Source organism: Spinacia oleracea, chromosome 2 (assembly GCF_020520425.1).
Source record: "Spinacia oleracea cultivar Varoflay chromosome 2, BTI_SOV_V1, whole genome shotgun sequence".
Lineage (NCBI taxonomy): Eukaryota > Viridiplantae > Streptophyta > Magnoliopsida > Caryophyllales > Amaranthaceae > Spinacia > Spinacia oleracea.
The window spans coordinates 2086210-2113861 of record NC_079488.1 but is presented as its reverse complement, the minus strand read 5'-3'; the positions used below and the strand labels follow the sequence as shown (position 1 = coordinate 2113861).

The following is a 27652-nucleotide window of genomic DNA, read 5'->3' as shown; positions in this document are numbered from 1 at the left end:
CGGAATTCATTTCCGATACGAACAATATTTAATATTTCCGATTCCGGAATTAATTTCCGTTTCGAACAAATATTTAATATTTCCGTTTCCGGAATTATTTTCCGATTCCGGCAATATTTCCGATTCTGACAATATTTCCGATTCTGACAATATTTCCGATTCTGGCAATATTTCCGATTCCGGAAATATTTCCGATTCCGGCAATATTTCCATTTCCGATAATATTTTCCGATACGTACCATGTTTCCGTTTCCGGCAACATCTACGACTTGGATAATGTTTATATTTCCGATACGATCCATATTTCCGTTTCCGGCAATATCATCGTTTCCGGAGCATTCATTTCTTGCCTGTGACGATCTCAGCTCCCACTGAAACAAAGATCCGTCGATTCCGAATATCCATAGATGGAGTATTTAATGCCATTAAATACTTGATCCGTTTACGTACTATTTGTGTGACCCTACGGGTTCAGTCAAGAGTAAGCTGTGGATTAATATCATTAATTCCACTTGAACTGAAGCGGCCTCTAGCTAGGCATTCAGCTCACTTGATCTCACTGAATTATTAACTTGTTAATTAATACTGAACCGCACTTATTAGACTTAACATAGAATGCATACTTGGACCAAGGGCATTATTTCCTTCAACATGACCCCTGAGAGATTTTTCGCCTGGGATGCGGATCTCAAAAAGGTTATGAGTCTCATGCTGAACAATATCCCTGATGATTGGGCTAGAAGGTTTGTAGCCTATGAACCTTTTACGCTCATCAAGAATCTGAGGGATATCTATCGTGGAAACACGGAGGACAGGGACCTGAACGTCCATGAGTTGATTGAATCAATGTCTGGTCTAAAGGTTAGTTCTCCCAACAGGTGTTATAGGATGGAAGTCCAAGAAACACATGTTCAGCTCCTTCGCACTAAACAGAGGGTAGGCGTCCCACTGAGGTTCCATGTGGATCTTATGCGTTCATACTTTGATCGCTTAAGTCTACTAGGAACACCAATAAGAGAAAGGATGGCAGTCTCTATCTTGCTCAATTCACTACACAGTGGGTTTGGTCGCTTCAAGCAACTATACCTAAGTGAACCAAGAGAAGAAACGGTTGCAGAATTTGTTCACCTTGTCAGAAAGGCTGAGATAATACTGGACTGTGAAGCCAAAGATTTACTCAAGGCTAGAAGGAGATCGTTCAAGAAAAGTGGAAAGTCCAAGGGCAATGCTAAATCAAAGCAGGACAAGTCCACATCAAGCTGTCTTTATTGTGATGGAATAGGCCATTACAAAAGAGAATGTCCAAAGCTAAAGGAAGATCAGAAGAACGGAACAGTCGTTCCATCTTCAGGTATTTTCGTTATAGACTGTATACTTGCTAATTCAACTTCTTGGGTATTAGATACAGGTTGTGGCTCACACTTATGTTCCAATCCACAGGGACTAAGAAGAAGTAGAAAGTTAAGCAAGGGTGAAGTCGACCTACGAGTGGGAAATGGAGCACGGATTGCTGCATTAGCTGTAGGAACTTATTATTTGTCGTTGCCCTCCGGGCTAGTTTTGGAACTGGAAGAATGTTTCCATGTTCCAAGTCTTACTAAAAACATCATTTCAGTTTCCTTCTTAGATGCTAAGGGATTTTCCTTTTTAATAAAAGACAATAGTTGTTCGTTTTATTTTAAAGAGATGTTTTATGGATCTGCTAGATTAGTCAATGGACTTTATTTATTAGATCACAACAAACAAGTTTATAACATAAATACCAAAAAGGACAAAAAGGATGATTCAGATCTCACCTATCTGTGGCATTGTCGATTAGGCCATATAAACTTGAAACGCTTAGAAAGACTTCAAAAGGAAGGAATTCTAGAACCATTTGACTTAGAGGATTATGGTAAATGCGAATCATGTTTACTTGGCAAAATGACAAAGCAACCTTTCTCTAAAGTTGGAGAAAGAGCAAATGAACTATTGGGTTTAATCCATACAGATGTATGTGGACCAATGAGTACAAATGCTAGAGGTGGTTTCAGCTACTTTATCACTTTCACTGATGACTTCAGTAGATATGGTTATGTCTACCTAATGAAGCATAAGTCTGAATCCTTTGACAAATTCAAGGAATTTCAGAGTGAAGTAGAGAATCAATTAGGCAAGAAGATTAAGGCACTGCGGTCTGACAGAGGCGGTGAATATCTGAGCTATGAATTTGATGACCATCTGAAAGAATGTGGAATTCTATCAGTATTAACTCCTCCTGGAACACCACAATGGAACGGTGTGTCGGAACGGAGGAACAGAACCTTGCTAGACATGGTAAGGTCAATGATGGGTCAGGCCGAACTTCCATTAGAATTTTGGGGACATGCACTAAATACAGCTGCACTCACTATAAATAGAGCTCCGTCTAAAGCTGTCGAAAAGACTCCATACGAATTATGGTTTGGAAAGCCTCCAAATGTGTCTTTTCTTAAGATTTGGGGATGTGAAGTATACGTCAAACGATTAATTTCAGACAAACTTCATCCAAAATCTGACAAATGTATCCTTGTGGGCTATCCAAAGGAAACAAAGGGGTATTACTTCTACAATACATCTGAGAACAAGGTGTTTGTTGCTCGAGATGGTGTCTTTTTGGAGAAGGATCACATTTCCAAAATGACAAGTGGGAGAAAAGTAGACCTCGAAGAAATTCGAGTCGAACAACAAACTCTAGAGAATGCTCAAGATGACATTCAGGATGAAACTCAGAGATCTTTAGAAGAATCTGGTGAGAATCATGGTCAATCTAGAAATGTTACCCCGCGTAGATCGCAAAGATATAGATCTCAACCGGAAAGGTACTTAGGTATTTTGACGAACGAGAGCTATGACGTTCTATTACTTGAAAGTGATGAACCTGCGACTTACAAGCAAGCTATGACGAGCCCTAGCTCCAAGCAGTGGCAAGAAGCCATGCAATCTGAATTAGACTCCATGTCTGAAAACCAAGTATGGGATTTGGTCGATTTGCCAGATGGCTACCAAGCCATTGGAAGCAAATGGGTTTTCAAACTGAAAAAGGACAAGGATGGGAAACTTGAAGTTTTCAAAGCTAGATTGGTTGCAAAAGGTTACAGGCAAGTCCACGGTGTGGATTACGATGAAACCTTTTCACCAGTTGCAATGCTAAAGTCTATTCGAATAATGTTAGCAATCGCTGCATATTACGATTACGAAATATGGCAGATGGATGTCAAAACTGCTTTCTTAAACGGCGTTTTAACAGAAACTGTGTTTATGACACAGCCTGAAGGTTTTGAGGATCCAAAGAATGCTAAAAAGGTATGCAAGCTAAAGAAGTCAATCTACGGATTGAAGCAGGCATCCAGGAGCTGGAATATACGTTTTGATGAAGCAGTCAGTGACTTTGGTTTCATCAAGAACGCGGACGAATCTTGTGTATACAAGAAGGTCAGTGGGAGCAAAATTGCTTTCCTAGTATTATATGTCGACGACATATTGCTTATCGGAAATGACATTCCTATGTTGAACTCTGTCAAGATTTGGCTTGGGAAATGTTTTTCGATGAAGGATCTAGGAGAAGCACAGTACATATTGGGCATCAAGATTTACAGAGATAGATCTAAAAAGATGATTGGACTTAGTCAAAGCACTTATATCAATAAGGTGCTTGATAGGTTCAAGATGGCGGACTCCAAGCGAGGCTACCTACCCATGTCTCATGGAATGACTCTAAGCAAGACTCAGTGCCCAAAAACACTTGATGAGCGTAGACGAATGAATGGGATTCCATATGTATCATTGATTGGTTCAATAATGTATGCTATGATATGTACACGCCCGGATGTTGCGTACGCACTCAGTGCTACGAGCAGATACCAGTCAGACCCAGGAGAGGCGCATTGGACTGCTGCCAAGAATATTCTGAAGTACCTGAAAAGGCACAAAGATGACTTCCTGGTCTATGGTGGAGATGATGAATTAATTGTTAAAGGCTATACGGACGCAAGTTTCCAAACCGACAAAGATGATTTTAGATCACAGTCTGGGTTTGTCTTCTGCCTCAACGGAGGAGCAGTAAGCTGGAAAAGTGCTAAGCAAAGCACCATTGCGGATTCTACAACTGAAGCGGAGTACATTGCTGCACATGAAGCAGCAAAGGAAGCTATATGGCTAAGGAAGTTCATAGGAGAACTTGGTGTAGTCCCCTCCATTAAAGGACCAATAGCCCTGTATTGTGATAATAACGGAGCTATTGCACAGGCAAAAGAGCCTACACACCACCAGAGAGTCAAGCATGTACTTCGTAGATTTCACCTTCTACGAGAGTTCGTTGAAAGAAAAGAAGTCGAGATAAGCAAAATTGGAACTGATGACAACATATCAGATCCATTAACTAAACCTCTGCCGCAGGCGAAGCACAACTCGCACACTGCAGCTATGGGAATCAAGCATATTGGAGAATGGCTTTAATGTCTCTGTTTAATGTTTTAAAGTTTTAGAGTTTAAATCTTTGTAAAACATTATTGGTTAATCATTCACAATAAATGAAATGAATTCATTTTTCCATTTAATTTGTGGTTTATTAAATGATGAGTCCCTTCAATTTGACGATATATTCAAGATAGACTGTCAGGACCAGTCCTGTGACTAAGAAATGTCTATCAAGTGAACTTGAATGTCAAAGGTTGAAAATGGTCCCTAATCGGAGTTTTCTATAAAATTGGACGCATAGAAAACGTTAGACGATTAGAATGCAAGATGACTAGTAGTTCTGTTTCTTGAACTATGTGGACATGGCAATGTCATAATCATTTGCATAGATACTTACTTTGGGAAGACTAGTATCGGACAAGACCTATGAAACTTTACTGTAAGAGATGAAAATCTGTCATGAGTAAATTTCATTAAATTATTAGACACTAAATCCTCAATACCTGAGTGATTTGAGATTACTTGTTTGAGAACTGGTTGCTTTGACGTTGACCAACCGTCGCACCGTAAAAGGAGGCTATAAAGGCAACGCTCAGGTAATCACCTATCAAACGAAGTCTAATCTCAAGATCGCAAGATTGGAATTGTCCTCCCATAAATCTGGATGAGATGCTTAAAAGTTGTACAAGGCCACTCGGAGAGCTAGAAACTGTGAAATGCATGGCCGTGCTCGGATAAATCATAGGCTATGATTATCTGTTTATTTGATCAGTTGAACTCTGAAACCGAGGAACACCTCTGGACGTAATAAGGATGACAACTCTTACCTTATGTTCAAGAGCAAGCATCGAGCGACAAAGGAATTAGGAAATGCACACTTGTCCCTAAGGACAAGTGGGAGACTGAAGGAAATAATGCCCTTGGTCCAAGTATGCATTCTATGTTAAGTCTAATAAATGCGGTTCAGTATTAATTAACAAGTTAATAATTCAGTGAGATCAAGTGAGCTAAATGCCTAGCTAGAGGCCGCTTCAGTTCAAGTGGAATTAATGATATTAATCCACAGCTTACTCTTGACTGAACCCGTAGGGTCACACAAATAGTACGTAAACGGATCAAGTATTTAATGGCATTAAATACTCCATCTATGAATATTCGGAACCGACGGATCTTGGTTTCAGTGGGAGCTAAGATCGTCACAGGCAAGAAATGAATACTCCGGAAACGATGATATTGCCGGAAACGGAAATATGGATCGTATCGGAAATATAAATATTATCCAAGTCGTAGATGTTGCCGGAAACGGAAACATGGTACGTATCGGAAAATATTATCGGAAATGGAAATATTGCCAGAATCGAAAATATTGCCGAAAACGGAAATATTGTCAGAATCGGAAATATTACCGGAATCGGAAAATAATTCCGGAAACGGAAATATTAAATATTTGTTCGAAACGGAAATTAATTCCGGAATCGGAAATATTAAATATTGTTCGTATCGGAAATGAATTCCGGAATCGGAAAATTTAATCGGAAGCGCATCGTACGAATAAGCATCGGACGAGGCCTGCCGGACGTGGCCCAGCACGAAGCCAGGCCATCGCCCAGCAAGCCAAGCGCGCCGCACAAACAGCAAGGCCAGGCCCAGCAGGCTGCGCAGCGCGCACAGCGCGCACAGCACGCGCAGCGCGCAGCGCGCAGCGCGCGCGGGCGCTGCGTGGGCTGCTGCTCGCGCGCACGCATGGGGGCCCATCGTGGCTGCCGTGCGTGTGTGTGCAAGTGTTTGTGTTCGTGCACGTTTCCTAAAACATGCAGAGTTCGGTTAATGATTAAATTCCTAATTCTATTTGATAAATTAATTAAATTAGAGTTCTTGTAGGATTCTAGGTTTAATTAATTTGTATCTGAATAGGATTTCGATTCCCTTTCCATACCCCTATAAATATGAGGCTAGGGCTCACAATTTATAAAAAAGTTTCAAAGTATTCAAAAGTGAGTTTTTGAGAGAAAATTAAAACACACATCTTGCTCATAAAAGTGCCGAAATTTTCTAGTACCTTAAGGGCGATTCTAGTTGGTCAATCTTAAGGAGGATCCGGACGTGCTGTGGACTATCTACGGAGGGACGACACTTGGAGTCCTAAAGACTTGTTCTTGTTCGGTTCGGGCGCAGCTAGGGAGGGCACGCAACAAAGAGTATGCATCTAAATTATGCTATATGATTATGTGTAAATAATATGTTGTCCTGGGTTAATGGTTGTTTCCGCATGATCTATGTAATGTCATATGTATCATAACCTAACATGAGTTTCACCAAAACTAACATGTACTCACAATTATTTGTGTACCTTGCCCCTTTAGGACCAATAAGTAACACCTCGCTGAGCGAAAACTATTACTAGATTGATGTAAAGGATATCCAAGCAAGTGTATATTTTGGCATGGCACCTTTTAACTCAATTTTTAAGTTTGGAACTTAAGGCTCTTACTATGTTGGTTAGATTTTAAGTGAACTAAAATCCTTAATCATGCAACATAATCAAGCTTTTGATCTCATGCATTTTAAGACATATTTAAAAGCAATAAATAACTTAAAACATGCATAAGATTAAATGTGATCTAGTATGGCCCGACTTCATCTTGAAGCTTTGACTTCAAAGTCCGTCTTGAAAATCTCCGTGGGAGGCACCATTTTCTTCAAATAGGATAAGCTATAACTAATTACAACTATTTGATGGTTCGCAGACCATATTTGAATTGAAAAATAACTTTGGTACTTTAGACCAATTACATTCAAATTAATGGTACGCAAACCATATTTTCTATCCTATTTGGGCCATACTAGTCACTTCATAACCTGCAAAAAAGTACATATACAATATATACCATTCACCCATTCATTATCATGAATGGCCCACATAGCTGGTTAGTAAAACACATTATGCATCACGTAAACATTTGCAGCAATTAATCAAGGGCACCAATAATCTACCAATTATTCAGTCCTTATTAATTCTAATCAAGTTGTTTTAACCTTAAGGATTTGTAGACCTAATCAAGAGTTTTATGACTAAAAGGGCTCCCACTTAAACCAATAAATTCATATGCTTTACTAATTTTAAACATAAAAATGTATTTCTAGTCTAACCGGAAACATACAAATTTAATTAAAATTTAAAGCTCATATAAATTTATAATTGAATCCAAAAAGTTTAATTTAATTTCACTCGTTATTTAAATTAATTCATGATTTTAATTTTAGTAAAATAATTAGAATAAATAAAATTTATTATAATTACAATATTCAAAATTAAAATCCAAGAAAATAATTTAAATTATTAATTTTAAAATTAATTAAAATTACGTGAACTGAAATTTTCAAATTAAACATTCAAAACGATCTAATCGTAACGCAAACACCCTACGCATTGCACGCCCATGGGCCGCACGCACACAGCCATTGCTGGCCATGTGCGCGCAGCCCATGCGCTCGTCGCATAGCTGCTGCATCTCCCATCGCAAGCCATCGCACGCTGTGGAGCTCGCTGTGCGCGCGCCAGCGCTCGTCGCACGCGAGCCATCGCTCGCAGTGCGCGCTCCATAGCTCGCTGTGCGCGCGAGCCATTGCTCGCTGTGCGCGCGAGCCATTGCTCGCTGTGCGCGCAAGCCATCGCTCGCTGTGCGCGCGAGCCATCGCTCGCTGTGCGCGCGAGCCATCGCTCGTTGTGCGCGCGAGCCATCGCTCGCTGTGCGCGCGACATCGCTCGCTGGGCGCGCGACATCGCTCGTTGTGCGCGCGACATCGCTCGCTGGGCGATTCTAGTTGGTCAATCTTAAGGCGGATCCGGACGTGCTGTGGACTATCTACGGAGGGACGACACTTGGAGTCCTAAAGACTTGTTCTTGTTCGGTTCGGGCGCAGCTAGGGAAGGCACGCAACAAAGAGTATGCATCTAAATTATGCTATATGATTATGTGTAAATAATATGTATTCGTGGCTTAATGGTTGTTTCCGCATGATTTATGTATTATCATATGTATCATAACCTAACAGTGGTATCACGAGCCCCTTATTATTTTCATAATCTAAATTGCATGAACATGGTTAAATATTACAAATTTGCAAGAATTAAAAGGGGTGATTAATTTTCGTAATTGTTAATTAATTGCAAATTGCGTTTATTTAATTATACGTACGCAGTTTTTCGGCACTTTCTTCGTTACTCATCCAAATCGAGTGATTTTTGTGTCAATTCCGCATGTAAAAGGCATTCTAAAATTTTGACAAAAAATAATATTTTTCTGCCGAACCCAGAATTCTCAAATTCGAAGCCTAACTATGACTTTTCGAAGGTTTTAGTTTTTCGAATGCAAAATTTCGTAAATTTAAGATGTTAAATTAAATATTTGCGATTCTTGTTGATAAATCTTGAATTTTTGATTGACCTACTGTATATGTTTAACAAGTTTGAATGCCTAGCCTTGTTAATTATGCAATCTAATTTGTAATTATGATTAATTTGTTGAAAATTAGAATAATTTAGAATTAATTTGATTTTCATAATTAATTATAATTTAATTAGAAACTTATGATTAAAAACCACCATAAAAATTGTAAATTTATGATAAATTTTAAATTTTTATGACCTAGGCTTGAATCCATAATAATCGGAAATCAATTGAATAATAAATTTTCGATTTTTCGCCCTAAAATTATGAAATTAATATTATTTATTAATTTGTCATTAATTTTAAATATAAATTTTAAATTTTATGCGATTCGTTCATATAACTTGCACGCACAAAGCAATGGACGCTTCGTGTTACCCTTAAGGGGTGTTGTATAGTGCGGGCATGCGACGACGAGCAAGGGAGCTCGTCGCCCGTGCGGCACGAATGCAATGAGCAAGGGCATGGTGCACGAGCACAAGGCAGCAGCCCTGCCTTGTGTCGTGGGCCACGAGCTATGAACAAATGGGCATGGGCGAAAGGCAAGCCAAGGCAGTCGCGTGTGGGCAGCAAGCGAGCAGCGCCACGACGCGCACTGCCTCGCGCAAGCGCGCGCAGCCTCGCGCGCAGCGAGCGCAAGCTCGCATGCCACGAACGCTGCGCCTAGCGTTGAACGCGCGCAATTGCTCGCGCACAACGAGCGATGGCTCGCGCGCACAGCGAGCGATGGCTCGCGCGCACAGCGAGCAATGGCTCGCGCGCACAGCGAGCGATGGCTCGCGCGCACAGCGAGCAATGGCTCGCGCGCACAGCGAGCGATGGAGCGCGCGCAGCGTGCGCTGGCGAGCGCGCACAGCGAGCGATGGCTCGCGTGCGTCGAGCGCTGGCGCGCGCGCAGCAAGCACCACAGCGTGCGATGGCTTGCGATGGAGATGCAGCAGCTATGCGACGAGCGCATGGGCTGCGCGCACATGGCCAGCGATGGTTGTGTGCGTGCGGCCCATGGGCGTGCAATGCGTAGGGTGTTTGCGTTGCGATTAGATCGTTTTGAATGTTTAATTTGAAATTTTTCAGTTTACGTAATTTTAATTAATTTTAAAATTAATAATTTAAATTATTTTCTTGGATTTTAATTTTGAATATTGTAATTATAATAAATTTTATTTATTCTAATTATTTTACTAAAATTAAAATCATGAACTAATTTAAATACGACTGAAATTAAATTAAACTTTTTGGATTCAATTATAAATTTATATGAGCTTTAAATTTTAATTAAATTTGTATGTTTCCGGTTAGACTTGAAATACATTTTTATGTTTAAAATTAGTGAAGCATATGAATTTATTGGTTTAAGTGGGAGCCCTTTTAGTCATAAGACTCTTGATTAGGTCTACAAATCCTTAAGGTTAAAACAACTTGATTAGAATTAATAAGGACTGAATAATTGGTAGATTATTAGAGCCCTTGATTAATTGCTGCAAATGTTTACGTGATGCATAATGTGTTTTACTAACCAGCTATGTGGGCCATTCATGATAATGAATGGGTGAATGGTATATATTGTATATGTACTGTTTTGCAGGTTATGAAGTGACTAGTATGGCCCAAATAGGATAGAAAATATGGTCTGCGTACCATTAATTTGAATGTAATTGGTCTAAAGTACCAAAGTTATTTTTCAATTCAAATATGGTCTGCGTACCATCAAATAGTTGTAATTAGTTATAGCTTATCCTATTTGAAGAAAATGGTGCCTCCCACGGAGATTTTCAAGACGGACTTTGAAGTCAAAGCTTCAAGATGAAGTCGGGCCATACTAGATCACATTTATCTTATGCATGCTTTAAGTTATTTATTGCTTTAAATATGTCTTAATTATGCATAAGATTGTGGCTTGATTATGTTGCATGATTAAGGATTTTAGTTCACTTAAAATCTAACCAACATAGTAAGAGCCTTAAGTTCAAAACTTAAAAATTGAGTTATAAGGTGCCATGCCAAAATATACACTTGCTTGGATATCCTTTACATCAATCTAGTAATAGTTTTCGCTCAGCGAGGTGTTACTTATTGGTCCTAAGGGGGCAAGGTACACAAATAATTGTGAGTACACGTTAGTTTTGGTGAAACTCAACGATATAAGTAAGGAGTCCTTTTATGTCGTGGCAAAATCGATAGGTTTACCTAATAAGTTCTTAGACGTACCTATCAACCAAGAATAGTTTCTAGACTATTAGCAAAAGGCTTTTGCTTACCTAAGATGTTTTAGGATTAAGTCGACAAACTGTGCTTAGTTCTTCAATGATTTTAGGATCTTGGAATCATTTTATTCACACCTGCCGGAACAATAAAATCGAATAAAATGCTAATAACTTGTTTGACTTGCTTGGTTGCTTTAATTTCAAGTTATTATTCATGATAAATGTTTAGACTTTGCATGCTTCAATGTATGTTTTAATTATTGTTTATAATTAAATATCTTGCACTGCAATAAATCCTTTTAGAAAGGTAACAGTAAATTTCCTCGATTGGTAGTGAATCCAAGAACGATTCACGGAAAAGAGAAAAAGTGAGCAATTTAAAATGTACGTTTCTTATATCGACTTTTATGGTTGTTTTCGAATATCAAAATCGAATGGAAAACCAATTGGTGCTTGTGAATTCAAAATACAATGTAGTTTTGAGATCATAAAGCATTGAGTTTAAACGCTCAGCCTTAACAACCTAATATCTTTGTCCATTTATTTCTCGAATGAGTCTAGTCCCTAGACATTCGAATAGGTCGATACTTAGAGAACTTTAGAAGCTTCTGGTAAGATCATCTAGTTGAAACAAAATATTCAACATAAATTAAAATGGTAAAGAACCTTGTTGGTGACATTGGACATGTCTAACAAAGTATAAAAGTCAACACTAAAGAATTCAATTCTTAAGACTATAAGAAAGGGTACAAGAAATAGGAAAACAAAGGAACATATGAAAGGAATTTACGATTCCGTTTCTACCTATAAGTTTATGTTTAAAGAGAAGTGACCTAGCAATCAAACTTCCTTGGTATCATATACCGCTTGAGGTTCTTACTTCGGTAATAACTCAAACAATGGAAGCTAGGATACACTAATGACCTACAAGTGGGAAATGAAGCATGGCAATGCTACATTAGTTGTAGGGTCATCTAGTTTGTTTTAAGTCCTTTCAAAGGCTGGAACTTAATGGCTATTTTGTTCCATAATCAACATACCTAAATTTCTGTTTTCAAACACAGATAGACTCACATTCAGAAGAACAAAAACAATGTTTGTTTGTTTATTTGAATGAAATGGTCATTTAAGGGTTTAGTCAATATGCTTGATTAAAACAAACAACTCTTTAAAGAACTTTACTAGGTTCAAATCAACCCCTTGATTTGAGTTCCACTAATCTTTGGCATTGTTGCTTAGACCATATCAACAAGTTAACATTCAAAAGCTCTATTTTGATGGACTTTTGAAAGTTGATTGATTTCTAGATCATTTTAAGACAACTAGTCTTACTTGTTGAAAGTAACAAAAGATATGAACTATTGTTAGAACGCCTAGACAATAGAGTTCAAAGCTAAAGAAAGATTTTATGACTTTATTATTTCACACAGATTTGAGTGAATATAGGTTTATTTACTCAACGTGATATAAGTTTGAATCTGTTTGGCTAGTTCAAAGATTCAGAAGTATAAATCCACTTGGCAAGAAATCATAAAGATCTAGGTTAGATCATGTTGATGATTACTTGAGACCAAATATGATCATCAATGATTGTGTGGTGTAATTTCACAATCTAGGTCCATAAGATATGGCATATCTTAGTTGGAATAATCGAAGTCAATTAGTACTTGATTCGATTAATGATGAATCATAAAGACTTTTCCTATAATTTCTAAAATAAAATGCTCAACTACCACCAAACTAAACCAAATTCGTCAAAGCTATTGAAAAGTAATTTCAGAATAACTTTTCATAAAATATATCTAGAGAGTTGCAAAACTCAGTGGGAGCTTAGTGTTTGTCATTCGACAAACTAAGGCCCAAGTATAGATATATGTTTCATTGTGATTTATTCAAATGAGACACAAGGGTATTGTTTCTACCACGAATTTTTGAGAACATAATGATTGTTTGCTCGAAATAATGTCCTTTTGGAGATTCGTTTCCAAAATGACAAGTGGGAGAAAATAGACCTCGAAAGTCTTCGAGGCGAACAACAAACATAAACGGACATTTCGGAGGCTTTTCGAAGTGCTTCAGAAAATTCGAACTTATTCTTTAAGGACTTTAGAAGTGGCTTTAAAGAATAGACATCTCTTAGAAGACTTTACAAGTGCTTCAAGGAGAACAAAATATTCAAAGGACTTTCAAGTGGCTATTGATATTCCATTGTTTGATGTTCTATACCCTAGTAGGCATAGAGTTCAAGTCACTGGAACTATGAGATTCTTCTATTAGATAGTGAAGAAACATGGAGTTCAGGTCATTGAAGCTATGCGATTCTTCCATTAGATAGTGAAGAAACCTACAACTTGCAGTCAAACTATTATCATGTAGATTAATGAGTTTGTGACTTGTAAGAAAGCTATGACAAAACCCAGATTCCCTAAAATGGTTAGAGGCCATATATAGACTCAAATGTTTTAAATGGTTAGAGGCCATAAAACATACTCAATGTTTTGATGACAAAATTGAAATTTTGTTGATTTACAAGAATAGTTTCACACCTATTGGTTGCAAGTTTGTTTTAAGGATAAACCATCAAACATGGAATTGTGTTCACACACAAAGCTAGATTAATTGCTAAAGGTTACAAGCAAATTCATGGCATGGATTGTGTTGAAACCTCATGCAAAATCGTAATGCTTAAGTCTATAATTCAAGCAATGATTGCATATTGGTACATATGGCAATTGGATGACAAAACGTATTCCTCAATCAAATGATGGAATATAATATGTACATGGTATGTCATAGAATTTGTGGATCCAAATAAAAGCTTGAAAAAGAAAGCTAGCTTATGAAATCTAAGCACGGATTTAAGCAAGCAATTGGGAATTAGAAATGTATTTTAGTGAAGCTAATAAGTATTTTAGTTTCATAAAATGTACATGATTCTAATAGATATATAAGAAGTTTAGTGGGAGTACATAAAACTTAATTGGTCCTATGTGTATCACACACATATCTCTCTATTGTGAAATAACATTCAAATGCTAATAACTTAGGTTTGAAATTATTCATCAATGTTGGACCAAGGCGAAACTTAGTGCATACTGGGTATTAAGATCTATTTACAAAGATCTTATATTAATGTTTTAGATTAAGTAATGGCATTTACTAAATCAAACACGAATGACTCCATTGGAGATATTCGACCCATGTGAATAAATCTAAGTAAAGAATGTTTGAACTATGTATAAGCATTTACTAAGTTAAACATCCAAGGATCTAAGTAAGATTCTTAACCTATATTATATGTCAAAGAATTTAGCTGGATTTAGTATCTACTGAAACTAGATGAGCTAAAGTTACATGAATAGAATTCAATTGGGAATTATTTTGCAAAAGAATTTATCATGTATGATATAATATGAGGATCGCCAAAAACGTATCGTATGACTTTAGGCATGACGAACATATACCAATCTCTATTGATCTAAGTGAAGATCAACTAGATTGAGATCAAGAATACTTATGATACTTGAAAAGGTACATAGGAATAGTTCTTGATTCAAGGAAATAAAGATATGCTAAATATTGATGCTACACGCATATACACTGGCAAAGGATCAAGCAAGACCCTTTGGAGTTAACCATTGATAAGGACGAGCTATAGAGCATCGTGTTTTGAAAATGGCAACATGGGTTGGAGACCATGAGTTGTTGCGTGGGAAATTAAAATAATAATTTCTATGTTCCAAGATATAGTTGGAGAATCTTCCACATATCTATGAACTGCCTGGATAGGTAAATCCAAACAAAGCATCACTAGCAACCTATACAGTTGAAGTAAAAGTAATTATTGCCTAAGAAGCAATAAAACAGGGTTGTTTAAAGTTCTTCACTGAACTTGGGTAGATCACCTATCTGCTGGCTTGATGGTTCTTCATTGAAAAATGCGTAGAACCACTCTTGAAGCAAGAAAAACGTCTGCTAACTTGATGGTTCTTCATTGAAAAATGAGTAAAACCACCATCGAAGTAAGAAAGACTAGATCACATAATAAACAAACTCGAAAAGATCTTATCATCATATCTCGAAGAACATTCGATGAAAAGGATATTAAGATTGGCAAAGCATGATAACTAAACTTATGCAACAAGTGAGAAGCAACACTCACGTTGTAGCACTGGAAATCAAGCATAGCTTTGAATTCCATGAATTGTTTTAGAAGATGGGTTTGAGGCCCATGGTTATAAAACATTGGGGTTGAACATTTATCATATATGAAATGTATTTTCATATTCCATTTAATCTTGGTTTAGTATTAAATGATGAGTCCCTTCAAATTTGACGATATATTCAAGATAGACTGTCAGGACCAGTCATGTGACTAAGAAATGTCTATCAAGTGAACTTGAATGTCAAAGGTTGAAAATGGTCCCTAGTCGGAGTTTTCAATAAAATTGGACGCATAGAAAACGTTAGACGATTAGAATGCAAGATGACTAGTAGTTCTGTTTCTTGAACTATGTGGACATGGCAATGTCATAATCATTTGCATAGATACTTACTTTGGGAAGACTAGTATCGGACAAGACCTATGAAACTTTACTGTAAGAGATGAAAATCTGTCATAAGTAAATTTCATTAAATTATTAGACACTAAATCCTCAATACCTGAGTGATTTGAGATTACTTGTTTGAGAACTGGTTGCTTTGACGTTGACCAACCGTCGCACCGTAAAAGGAGGCTATAAAGGCAACGCTCAGGTAATCACCTATCAAACGAAGTCTAATCTCAAGATCACAAGATTGGGATTGTCCTCCCATAAATCGGGATGAGATGCTTAAAAGTTGTACAAGGCCACTCGGAGAGCTAGAAACTATGAAATGCATGGCCGTGCTCGGATGAATCATAGGCTATGATTATCTGTTTATTTGATCAGTTGAACTCTGAAACCGAGAAACACCTCTGGACATAATAAGGATGACAACTCTTACCTTATGTTCAAGAGCAAGCATCGAGCGACAAAGGAATTAGGAAATGCACACTTGTCCCTAAGGACAAGTGGGAGACTGAAGGAAATAATGCCCTTGGTCCAAGTATGCATTCTATGTTAAGTCTAATAAATGCGGTTCAGTATTAATTAACAAGTTAATAATTCAGTGAGATCAAGTGAGCTGAATGCCTAGCTAGAGGCCGCTTCAGTTCAAGTGGAATTAATGATATTAATCCACAGCTTACTCTTGACTGAACCCGTAGGGTCACACAAATAGTACGTAAACGTATCAAGTATTTAATGGCATTAGATACTCCATCTATGGATATTCGGAATCGACGGATCTTGGTTTCAGTGGGAGCTGAGATCGTCACAGGCAAGAAATGAATACTCCGGAAACGATGATATTGCCGGAAACGGAAATATGGATCGTATCGGAAATATAAATATTATCCAAGTCGTAGATGTTGCCGGAAACGGAAACATGGTACGTATCGGAAAATATTATCGGAAATGGAAATATTACCAGAATCGGAAATATTGCCGGAAACGGAAATATTGTCAGAATCGGAAATATTATCGGAATCGGAAAATAATTCCGGAAACGGAAATATTAAATATTTGTTCGAAACGGAAATTGATTCCGGAATCGGAAATATTAAATATTGTTCGTATCGGAAATGAATTCCGGAACCGGGAATTTAATCAGAAGCGTATCGTACGAATTAGCATCGGACGAGGCCTGCCGGACGAAGGCCCAGCACGAAGTCGGGCCATCGCCCAGCAAGCCAAACGCGCGCCCAGCCAAGGCAGCGCCCAGGCCCACCGCAAGGCAGGCCCAGCGCGCGCCTAAGGCCATGGGCCTCGCTGCGTGGGCTGCTGCTCGCACGCACGCATGGGCGGCCCTCGTGGCTGCCGTGTGTGTGTGTGAGTTTGTGTTCATGCACGATTCCTAAAACTATTAGAATTAGTATATGATTAAATTCCTATTCCTAAAAGGATAAATTAATTAATTAGAGTTCTTATAGGATTCTAAGTTTAATTAATTCGTATCCTACTAGGATTCCAATTCCCTTTCCATAACTCTATAAATACGTGCCTAGGGTCACATATTTTCATAGATTAATTCAAGTATTGAAAGTGAGTTTTGAGAGAAAAATTCAGTTATATTTCTTACCTAAGAGTGCCGAAAATTCTAGTACCTTAAGGGCGATTCTAGTTGGTCAATCTTAAGGCGGATCCGAACGTGTTGTGGACTATCTACGGAGGGACGACACTTGGAGTCCTAAAGACTTGTTCTTGTTCGGTTCGGGCGCAGCTAGGGAAGGCACGCAACAAAGAGTATGCATCTAAATTATGCTATATGATTATGTGTAAATAATATGTATTCCTGGCTTAATGGTTGTTTCCGCATGATTTATGTATTATCATATGTATCATAACCTAACAAATAATACGTTACTGAGTCTTCGGCTCACCGTTTTGTTTTATGTTTTAGGTGCCAACCGGGGCGACGGATGCGAATAGTGGCAAGGATTTCGTCTTATTAGGGTTCACCTACTTTAAGCTGAATTTGTACTAAGTTCAAGTAAGAATTTTCTACTAAGTTATGTAAGTCACTTTTGAATATTAATATAGAACATAGTTATTAGTTTTATAAAAGTATTATGAGGATAATAGCCTTGTAATTCCCAAGAGGGAGTTACGGCGGTAAAGTTCTGATCAAATTATGGCAATTTCGCTGCTTAATTACTTGAGTTAGAGGTCGGGGCGTTACATTGGGTTAAGAATTTGTTTAAAGTAATACTCTGTATTATGTAACATGAAGAGTCCCTGATTAACATGATAATCGCACATTATTTAATAAATTTTCAATACAACACATAATCCTATTCGAAGTGTGTTTGAAATATTATTTTTTAAAAACTCGTATTTTTTGCCTCTTTTGAGAGATGGTCTAACAATTTGTTGTAGTCGAGGACGACTTCCATCTGATTCATCTAAGTCAATTTGAAAATTTGATAACTTGTATGCTCTCGCATAGTTATTGATATTCTCATGTGTTATTGTGTTTTTACCCCCGTTCCTTAGTACTTTTTGATCTCAAATGAGCTATTCGGAGCGATTTTTAGTGCTAATGTGCTCCTTGTAGCGTGTTTGTAGTTTCAGGTTTATCATTGTAGGAATTATCATATTTTTGTGCATTTCCTACTCATTTGAATCAATACAAGAGATTATGTACTTTCGAGAGCACAAACATTGAGTTGGAAGAGTTTTCGAGCAAAGCGAATAGTGAAAGAAGTAGAAAATCGACACTCGTCTACTATTTTGATCATAATTCAAGTTATACAACTCCAAATGCAGCATTCAAATTGGGAATACTATCATATCAAATACTATCTCAATATAATTAATAGTGTAGGAAACAAATCTAATAGCTTAAAAACTAATATGACAGTTTAATAATATTGAGAATTCAACATGAATGGAGCATGATTAAATGAAGATTGAAATGCAACACTCATCTCGCTTGATGTCGCAAAAAATAATTGGAGACAAAGAAATTGTTGTTGCATTTCCTGCGAAAATTCCCCTAAAGCGAGGCTACATACACACAGTGTGGATAACAGAACCAAGCCACACCGATATTGATTAGAGGTGAAATAAAATATGGGGCAGAAAGAAGAAGATGGAGATGTTTATGTTGATCCACAACTACAGAACTAAGGACCAGAAAATTGAGGTTTGGGGTTGCTTTGAATAGGTGTTGCCCAATTAAAATGGTGGTGTACTAGAGGCGGTTACAACCGACTTGTTTTTTTCGCGGTGGTCATTTAGATAAAGATGAAGGAAGATTATTATTGTACCAAAGTTTTGATAACTGATTGTAGTTGTAGGTTGACGGCGAAGGGGGAATAATGGAATATGAATGGTAGAACTGATAAAGGTTGGTAAAAAATTAGGTTATAGACTCACGGGAGAGGGAGGTCATGGGCTTTGTAAAATATTCTAGTGCATTTTTTTTAAAAATAAATCAATAAGAAACCAGTTTACAGAAGGATATCTTATCTAATTTTTTAATTGTTTTTTTTTAACCAAAGAAACCTCCTATATGAAAAAACGGTTTCTCATATAAGGTAGAATATGTAAGACATAAATACAAACCATTTTTCTTAAAATATGGTCTTTTACCTTTCAATCAAAGAAACCCCTTTTCTATACGATAATAGGTTTCTTTTATTAAGAAACCTCTTAATTTACAAAAGAGGTCTCTTATTAATGATTCTTTTGGCCAATTTTGAGGTAGTGTATAACGAAGGAGATATGATGTTTTTAAGATACGGGATCGTGCAGTTTGACGAGCAGATCGCCCGATCGGGCGGCCTTTTGCCCGATCGGGCGACAACAACCCCTGTAGCGCGGATTTTAGTTTATTTCCTATTTTTTTGGGCAAACTATAAATACCAAGCCCTTATTATTTAGTTGGATATCTTATTTTCAGCTAGGGATGTCAACGAGCCGAGCCGAGCCGAGTATTTGGCTGTTTGAGCTAGGCTTGATAAGAAATTTTCGAGTTAGAGCTCGAGCCGAGTTTAACCGAGCTTTCATTTTTCCTGTTCGAGCTTGGCTCATTTAATTTTTCTTTGTTCAAGCTTAGCTCACGAGTAGCTTGTTTAAGTTCAAGCTCGAGTCGCGCCGATCTATTAGCAGACGAGCCTTAATAAACGAGCCTTAATAAACAAACAAAATCGAATTTAAACGATCATATTAATAAGAGAAATATTATTTTCAAAAATTATAAAACATAAAAACATAAACTTAAGGGTTTTGAGCTTTACGGATATTAATATATCATTGATTAAAGAAATAAGAATAGTAAACATATACGATTTTGGTAGTTTTGGTAGTATATTAGTATTTAATTAGTCAATTTCTTACCCTTAATTTTAGCATAGTTATATGAATAATATCATAATATATTATTTGTTAATACTTTATTATATTTACTATAGTAACATTTTTTTAGAAATTTATGAGCTTATAAATCAACACAAACGAGCTTGGAAACGAACATGAACGAGTTGTTCGTGAGACTAAACGAGTCGAACAGTAGGTTTTTCGAGCTAGTATCATTTATTAAACGAGCTTAAATTTTTTGTTCAAGCTCGTTTATTTACTAATGAACGAGTTTTGACCGAGCTTTGATCGAGCTTGTTCACGAGTTGTTCGCGAGTGTATCGACTCATTGACATCCCTATTTTCAGCATCTTATTTTTCTAGTACCTTAGTTTATTGCTTAGTTTTTAGGAAAAATTGATAAAGGCAGCCCCAACTATGAGCGTTCATCTTTAAAAGGGCTCTACTATGGATTATTATTGACAGGTTCCAACTATATGGGGTGTCAACTTTGAGTGGGCCTTTAACTATATGGGGTGTCAACTTTGACAAGTTAAGTGTTGATTTTTTAACTTTTTTTTTTAATTTTTTTTTTCTTATTTTACGGAAGAATTAGTAAGGCACGTTTTCATTCTTCACCCTCCATTACTCCCTTAACCCCTTCTTCCTTTTCCATTTACTCTACAAAAAGTACCTTCAGCAACACCTGCAAATGCCGGCAACCACAACTCGCCCTCTCCCCATTCGTGTCTCTCCTCCTCACCACTACATGTAAGAAGCATACCATCTTTAGATGATTTGAGATTCCTAAACAAAATCCATGTACATAGTAGATAGCCAGAAAGCAAGAGAGGCACCAGAAAATTTTGAGCAGAAGTCTACAACACGCTGCAAACATATACTCCCCTGCCCACTTTTCTCTCTCCTAAGTCCTAGTATTGCCCAACCATTTCCACCACAACCACAACATCAATAACACCCACAAATCAATAATAACGCAACATACCCATAGAAAAATTGAATAAACCTCAACAATCTATCTCCCTTTTCTTTTACAACAATTAAATTAAACCTCTCCTTTTCTTATTCAATTACAACAAAAAACAATCAAAATAAACCCCTTTTCTTGTCTCAATTTTTTCTCCATAATCAACTTCAACTAAAATCGAAGAGTGTGTGCAACAAACTTTTGTCATTTTAATTAAAGAGGTGAACGAGTTGAATTGGTTTCGAGGTTGGTGGTGGGTGGGGGGAGAGGAGCGGCCGTGGGGAAAGAGGAGTGGTGGCGGCGAAGATATTGACAGGGGTGTAGCACAGTTGCGGTGGTGTAGAGGAGAATTGAAATGATTTAATTGGTTTCGAGGTTGGTATTGTGGACTTATGGTTGGTACTCCAAATACGGTGTAGAGGAGAGAAGATAGAGAAGAGGAATATCATGGAGGAGTAGAAAGAGAAAGGAAGAAAGAAGAAGATCGCTGGCTTTTTAAATTAAATAAAAGGGGTGGTTTTTTTTTAACGGGTGGTTTTTTTTAAACGGATGGGTTTTTTTAAAAATTGAACTTTATCCGTAGTATGTACCGTACACGTCATCACTTTACCACTTTTAACCGGTCATTTTTAGAATGGGACCACTCAAAGTTGACACCCCATATAGTTGGGACCTGCCAGTAATAATTCATAGTTGAGCCCTTTTAAAGATGAACGCTCATAGTTAGGACTGTCTTTGTCAATTTTTCCTAGTTTTTATTCTCTCTGTAAACTTTTGTTAATTACTTTTATTATTGAATTCAAGTTTCAAACTTTAAATTTCATCATTTGTTCTTCAATTTGGTATTTCTTATTTCTTTCCTTCGTATTCAATTTTAATTATGTTTTCATTAATCATGTTTGCTTCGTTTGAATTAAATATGTGTGAGTGGTTTATATTCTAGGGTTTAGGGGATCCATAAATGTATGATTGGGGATTGTATTAGATATAAATTTCTGATTGTTAACTATAACTAGTTGTTGGACCGCGCGCAGTCCCCCAAGATATTGAAATCAATCGGTAAAATCAAATTAGCAAATAAGCAAAATGATTAAGAAAAATAACCGAGAAAAGGAACTTAGCAAAAAAATATGGAGTACCAATTAGACAAGGATTACACGATTCATCAATAGCTACAGAAAATGTATGGTTGAATTCATCTACATTAATAACCTATGTAAATTTATAGGGTCATTAATCGTGAATTAGGTCATGTAAGCATATTAATGGTCACTTGTTATTGAAATGTATTTACCAACAAACTACATGCACCAACAAGGCAACAACCCGGCAACAATGGCAAAACGAGGTAAAAAGCATATAGAAGCACTTCAATGGCTTGTTCTTAATCTAATTAAAGAATACAGTTGATCAACCAATCATATGCATCGGCAGAAAAGGAGATTCTTTGTGTTAAATGATTTTTATTTTGTAATTGTTATTATTGGTTTTCACTGTAACAAATATTGTACTATAGAAGCAATATATGAGTCTGTTGTATATGGTTGATGATAAATAGTTATTTAAACTTAAATTTGCATTTATTTAAATACAATCCTGTTCAAATTACTAATTCTCTACATTTAAAAGAAAATTAAATCCTAAAAACCTAGTACAATATTGCTCAAAATGAGGAAATTGATAGATCATAAGAAAGTCTTAAAAGACTAAAAGAGTGTATGACAACTACTAAGATTAATGGCTAATATGAAATATCACGTAATTGTGCAATTTCAAGATACTTAAAACATTCGTTCCTTTCGTGCACTTATTACAAATTTACAATCCATACAACAATAGTGGAAAAATCACATGACGCATCCTCTTGCATGGTTCTTTAAGGTTAACTAGTTTTTACCCCGTGCGATGCACGAGTTTCTTAATTTAAAAATTCGGGTACATTATTTATGTCATATAAAGTAGGATACTCAAATTTTGAAAAAATAAAATGTGAAACATTTGGAGTATAATGAAATTAAATTTAGAATGTGAAATGAATAAAAGTATTTTTGAAATAAAATGAATATCTAAGTAATTAAGGAGGAGAATTGGAAAGCATGAATATAAATGATGAATTAACAAAAAAAAATAAAAAAATATATAAAAGAGATGACATGTGGCATCATTACATGCAAACATTGTGTTTTAAAATATTAGAATAGATTTGAAATAGAAGCAACCTAGACATAAAACAAATGTGATATTTTGGGATAGAGCATATGGTGAAAAGTATTAAAATTTTCCTTCTGTCATTAGATTAGATTTGATCTGATACTTGGCTCTTTTTAACTAATTCTTGTTTAATTTTCTCTAAACTCAAACGTTGCTTCTTTTTCTTGCTACGCATCACACATTAGCAATGACATGCATTATTCTTGCTAGTGCACGCGGGGTGAATTTGGCTCCCGAGCCTTGCAGAAAAACCTGTAGTGCCAAAGGTAGCCTAAAGTTCAGCTGACTGATAAAGTTGTCTTAAACACAAAAGACTTTAAAGTATTAAATTGTCTGTTACCTTAATACCTGCTCGAAGAAATGGGCTGCACAAACATACACTGGGGACAAGTAATATCAAATAAACTTTATAACAAAAAATGTTAAAAGGATTTTCTTGTAGAGTTATGTAAATCATAGGGAATCAAGTCATAGTAAAGCTGATAATCATAGTACACTACTTTATATACTTTTCAGCGGCTTTGGACCCATTTAAATTATTTTATCACACATTAAATTGGTCCAATTTCAGCTTCAATTCTGGCTAAAACCCACCCAGATTATGTTCTTGCAGATACAAAGTCTTCAACCTATTCAAATTCCTAAAAGTAGCAGGAACTTCAATACAAAATTATTGTTTTCCAAATTAAGTGGAACCAAATTCTTCAACTCTGGAAAAAAAAAAGTCAGGGATTTCACCTTCAAATTTATTATCCTGCAACTAAACGTTCCTCAACTCAGAACATAACCCCAAATCTGAAGGTAAATTTGCTGACAATTCATTAAAACTAAGGCTAATAGTTTTGAGGGTTGTTAATTTAGCAAAAAACCCACTTGGTATTTCGCCGGAGAGAGAAAACCCCAGCAAATTGAGACGAGTTGCCGGAGAGAGAAATTCAGATAGTGTACTACTCTCATCATTTAAGTTCATCTAAGATTTTCTTTTAATCTTCGGTACTTTTAATCCACAATTTCACAAATTTCTGGATTCCCATCTAAAAGGATACAAAGGGCCAGGATCAAAACAAATTAGTTTTCGACAACTGAAGTTCTTTACATGATTAAGCTCAAATAGCAGAATTCCAAGCTAAAACAGGCCAATAATAGCAAACCATGCTAACCAGTTATAAGCCATCCAATACAACCACATACATAATACCAAGATACGCCTTACAAGTAATAGATATGCATACCACAATCTGGTCAGATCCAACAAAATTTGCAGCAAGCAGACGCTAAATGGTTGAAGAATCCTGGGAAAAGAGGTAAAAAAAGAAAGTGTCGGAAAGAAACAAAATCTTGACAAACTGAAATCCAATATTCAATAAAAATAAAATCGAGCTTTGTGATTTAGAATAACAATCGCAGCCAGATAACTTAGCTAAGCACCAAGCAAATTGCCAAGATAGGAAGCTGTAACGCCCCGACTTCTAAACATCATTAATTAAGTTAATTATCTTTAATTAGCAGCGGAAACCCTAATTTAGTCGGAGAGTCACATGTCGTATCTCCCTCGTGGGAAATACAAGGCGACATAACCTTTTTAAATTACTAAATAAACTTTAATAATAAATACTTCTAGCATTGACTAAACATTAATATTAAAATCTAACTCAAATCATGAAATCAAACTTAGAGTTTAATTAATACATCCCTTTATTACTAATGATATAGTTATCTTTACTAATCATCGATCGTGAATTTGATGGTGGTATCCTCACTCTAAGGCATCCCATGATCTTCTTCGTACCTAAAACAAAAGCAACATCGTGAGCCGAGGCCCAGTAACATACTACCCTAACAACGTAAACTCATTTCAATTCATTTTATTTAATTGGCAATCAGGGAGAATAGAATATAGTAAATCACTTTCAAAAAATCATTATAATAAAACATCATTTATAACTTGAAACTTTAATAGTTCCCATTATCTTTCATAAAACCTTCATTTTACTTGGTAACTGACAAGTTAGCCTTGCGGGACGTCTCCCACCTTGCGATAGTCCTCAAGGAGCACTCTCCCTTGTTGGACATACGCCCGTACCTAAATAGTTTCTTTTTTTTATCTTGCGGTAACCCTCAAGGAGCACTCTCCCTTGTTGGGTGTCCCGCGGTACAGCGGTGAAGGAAATAATGCCCTTGGTCCAAGTATGCATTCAATGTTAAGTCTAATAAATGCGGTTCAGTATTAATTAAACAAGTTAATAATTCAGTGAGATCAAGTGAGCTGAATGCCTAGCTAGAGGCCGCTTCAGTTCAAGTGGAATTAATGATATTAATCCACAGCTTACTCTTGACTGAACCCGTAAGGTCACACAAATAGTACGTAAACGGATCAAGTATTTAATGGCATTAAATACTCCATCTATGGATATTCGGAATCGACGGATCTTGGTTTCAGTGGGAGCTGAGATCGTCACAGGCAAGAAATGAATACTCCGGAAACGATGATATTGCCGGAAACGGAAATATGGATCGTATCGGAAATATGAATATTATCCAAGTCGTAGATGTTGCCGGAAACGGAAACATGGTACGTATCGGAAAATATTATCGGAAATGGAAATATTGCCGGAATCGGAAATATTGCCGGAAACGGAAATATTGTCAGAATCGGAAATATTATCGGAATCGGAAAATAATTCCGGAAACGGAAATATTAAATATTTGTTCGAAACGGAAATTAATTCCGGAATCGGAAATATTAAATATTGTTCGTATCGGAAAATGATTTCCGGAATCGGGAAATTAATCGGAATCGTATCGTACGAATTAGCATCAGACGAGGCCTGCCAGACGAAGGCCCAGCACGAAGCCGGGCCATCGCCCAGCAAGCCAGCCAAGGCTGCGCCAGGCCCACCGCAAGGCAGGCCCAGCTCGCGCCAAGGCTGCGGCAGCGTGTGGGCCTCGTGGCAATGGGCTGCGAGCTCGCGGGCTGCGCGCGCGCGCATGGCGCCCCTCGTGGGCTGTTGTGCGTGCGTGTGTGTGTTTGTGTGCTATACGAATCCTAAAGCAATCAGGTTTCGACATATGATTAAATTCCTAAACCTAAAAGGATGAATTAATTAAATAAGAATTCTATTAGGATTCTAGTTTAATTAATTCGTATCCTAATAGGATTCCAGTTCCTTTTCCATACCTCTATAAATAGGTGCCTAGGGTCATAATTTATAGACACAATTAAAGTATTCAAAGTGATTTTTGAGAGCAAAAATTCAGTCATTTACTTGCCTACATTAGCCGAAAATTCTAAGTACCTTATGGGCGATTCTAGTTGGTCAAGCTTAAGGAGGATCCGGACGTGCTGTGGACTATCTACGGAGGGACGACACTTGGAGTCCTAAAGACTTGTTCTTGTTCGGTTCGGGCGCAGCTAGGGAAGGCACGCAACAAAGTGTATGCATCTAAACTATGCTAAATGATTATGTGTAAATAATATGCTTTCCTGGCTTTATGGTTTTTCCGCATGATTTATGAATTGTCATATGTATCATAACCTAACAAGCGGTACGTGCACGACCTAGAAATAGTAACCCCACTAACTGCCAGAACCTGTTACACTTTTATTTATCATGTTTTGTATCTTATTCGTAACTCATAAACATCATTCTTATAAAATCATTTATCAACACATTTGAATATCATCATGCATAAAACAAACTTTATAAATACATTTCATAGCCCACAATCCAATAAAACATATCATTATAAACACATTTCATAATCTCATAAAACACATTTCATAAGGGGATTGTGGGTGTTAGCAATAGATGTTACCTCAACCGTAGTTTATACGTCCCGTTTGATGGACCGTTCTTCCTGAGCCCCGAGGGTCGATATCTTTTAATATAAAATAAGTATAAATTTTAATTAGTATTAAAAACGATAAATACATTAAGACTATTTTCCTTTAAATAATAATAATTTTAGTTTTTAATTTCATATTATGAATTTCATCGTAAGACAAATTAGTAACTTACTATATTAAAATTCAACATTTAAATTCATTTTCTTTTTTGAAAACAACAATGTAGTTCAATATTAGAGTAGTAGTACTAGCTACGTATCATGTTTAGTATAAACATAATGATAAGCATGGAAAATGAAACATGTTATAGGCTTACAAGTTACAACTTACCCAAAAGCCCAATTAAACAAGATGGGCCAGCTTATTAGGAGAGGAGTGAAGGAAATCAAAGTTTGTTCCTGCCCTCCTGGAACAAAGAAGACGCAAGGAAGCAGGGAAGGCAGATTATAAAGGCATGAAGGGGAAGGAAGGAGGAGGACGGTGGCGCTGGGCGGCGGTCTGCTACCGGAGGGAAGGGGGAGGCGCGTCACAAAAGCACGCCAGGACGACGACGCTGATGGTGGTGGGTTCGGGACGGGGTGGCGCTGCTGCCCGCGCGGAGAGGAGAGGGAGAGACAGAAGAGGGTGAGAAG

The 27652-nt window shown here is 37.0% G+C and overlaps 1 long non-coding RNA gene across 1 annotated transcript; it reads right to left on the bottom strand.

Annotated features, from left to right (window-relative positions):
* Window positions 1–22686: 22686 nt before the first annotated feature.
* On the bottom strand, window positions 22687–27554 carry LOC130466739 (uncharacterized). The gene is made up of 3 exons (XR_008926887.1): window positions 27351–27554; window positions 26990–27052; window positions 22687–24962 (listed from the first exon to the last, which is right to left on the bottom strand). It is a non-coding gene; the product is annotated as an uncharacterized lncRNA (long non-coding RNA).
* Window positions 27555–27652: the final 98 nt, after the last annotated feature.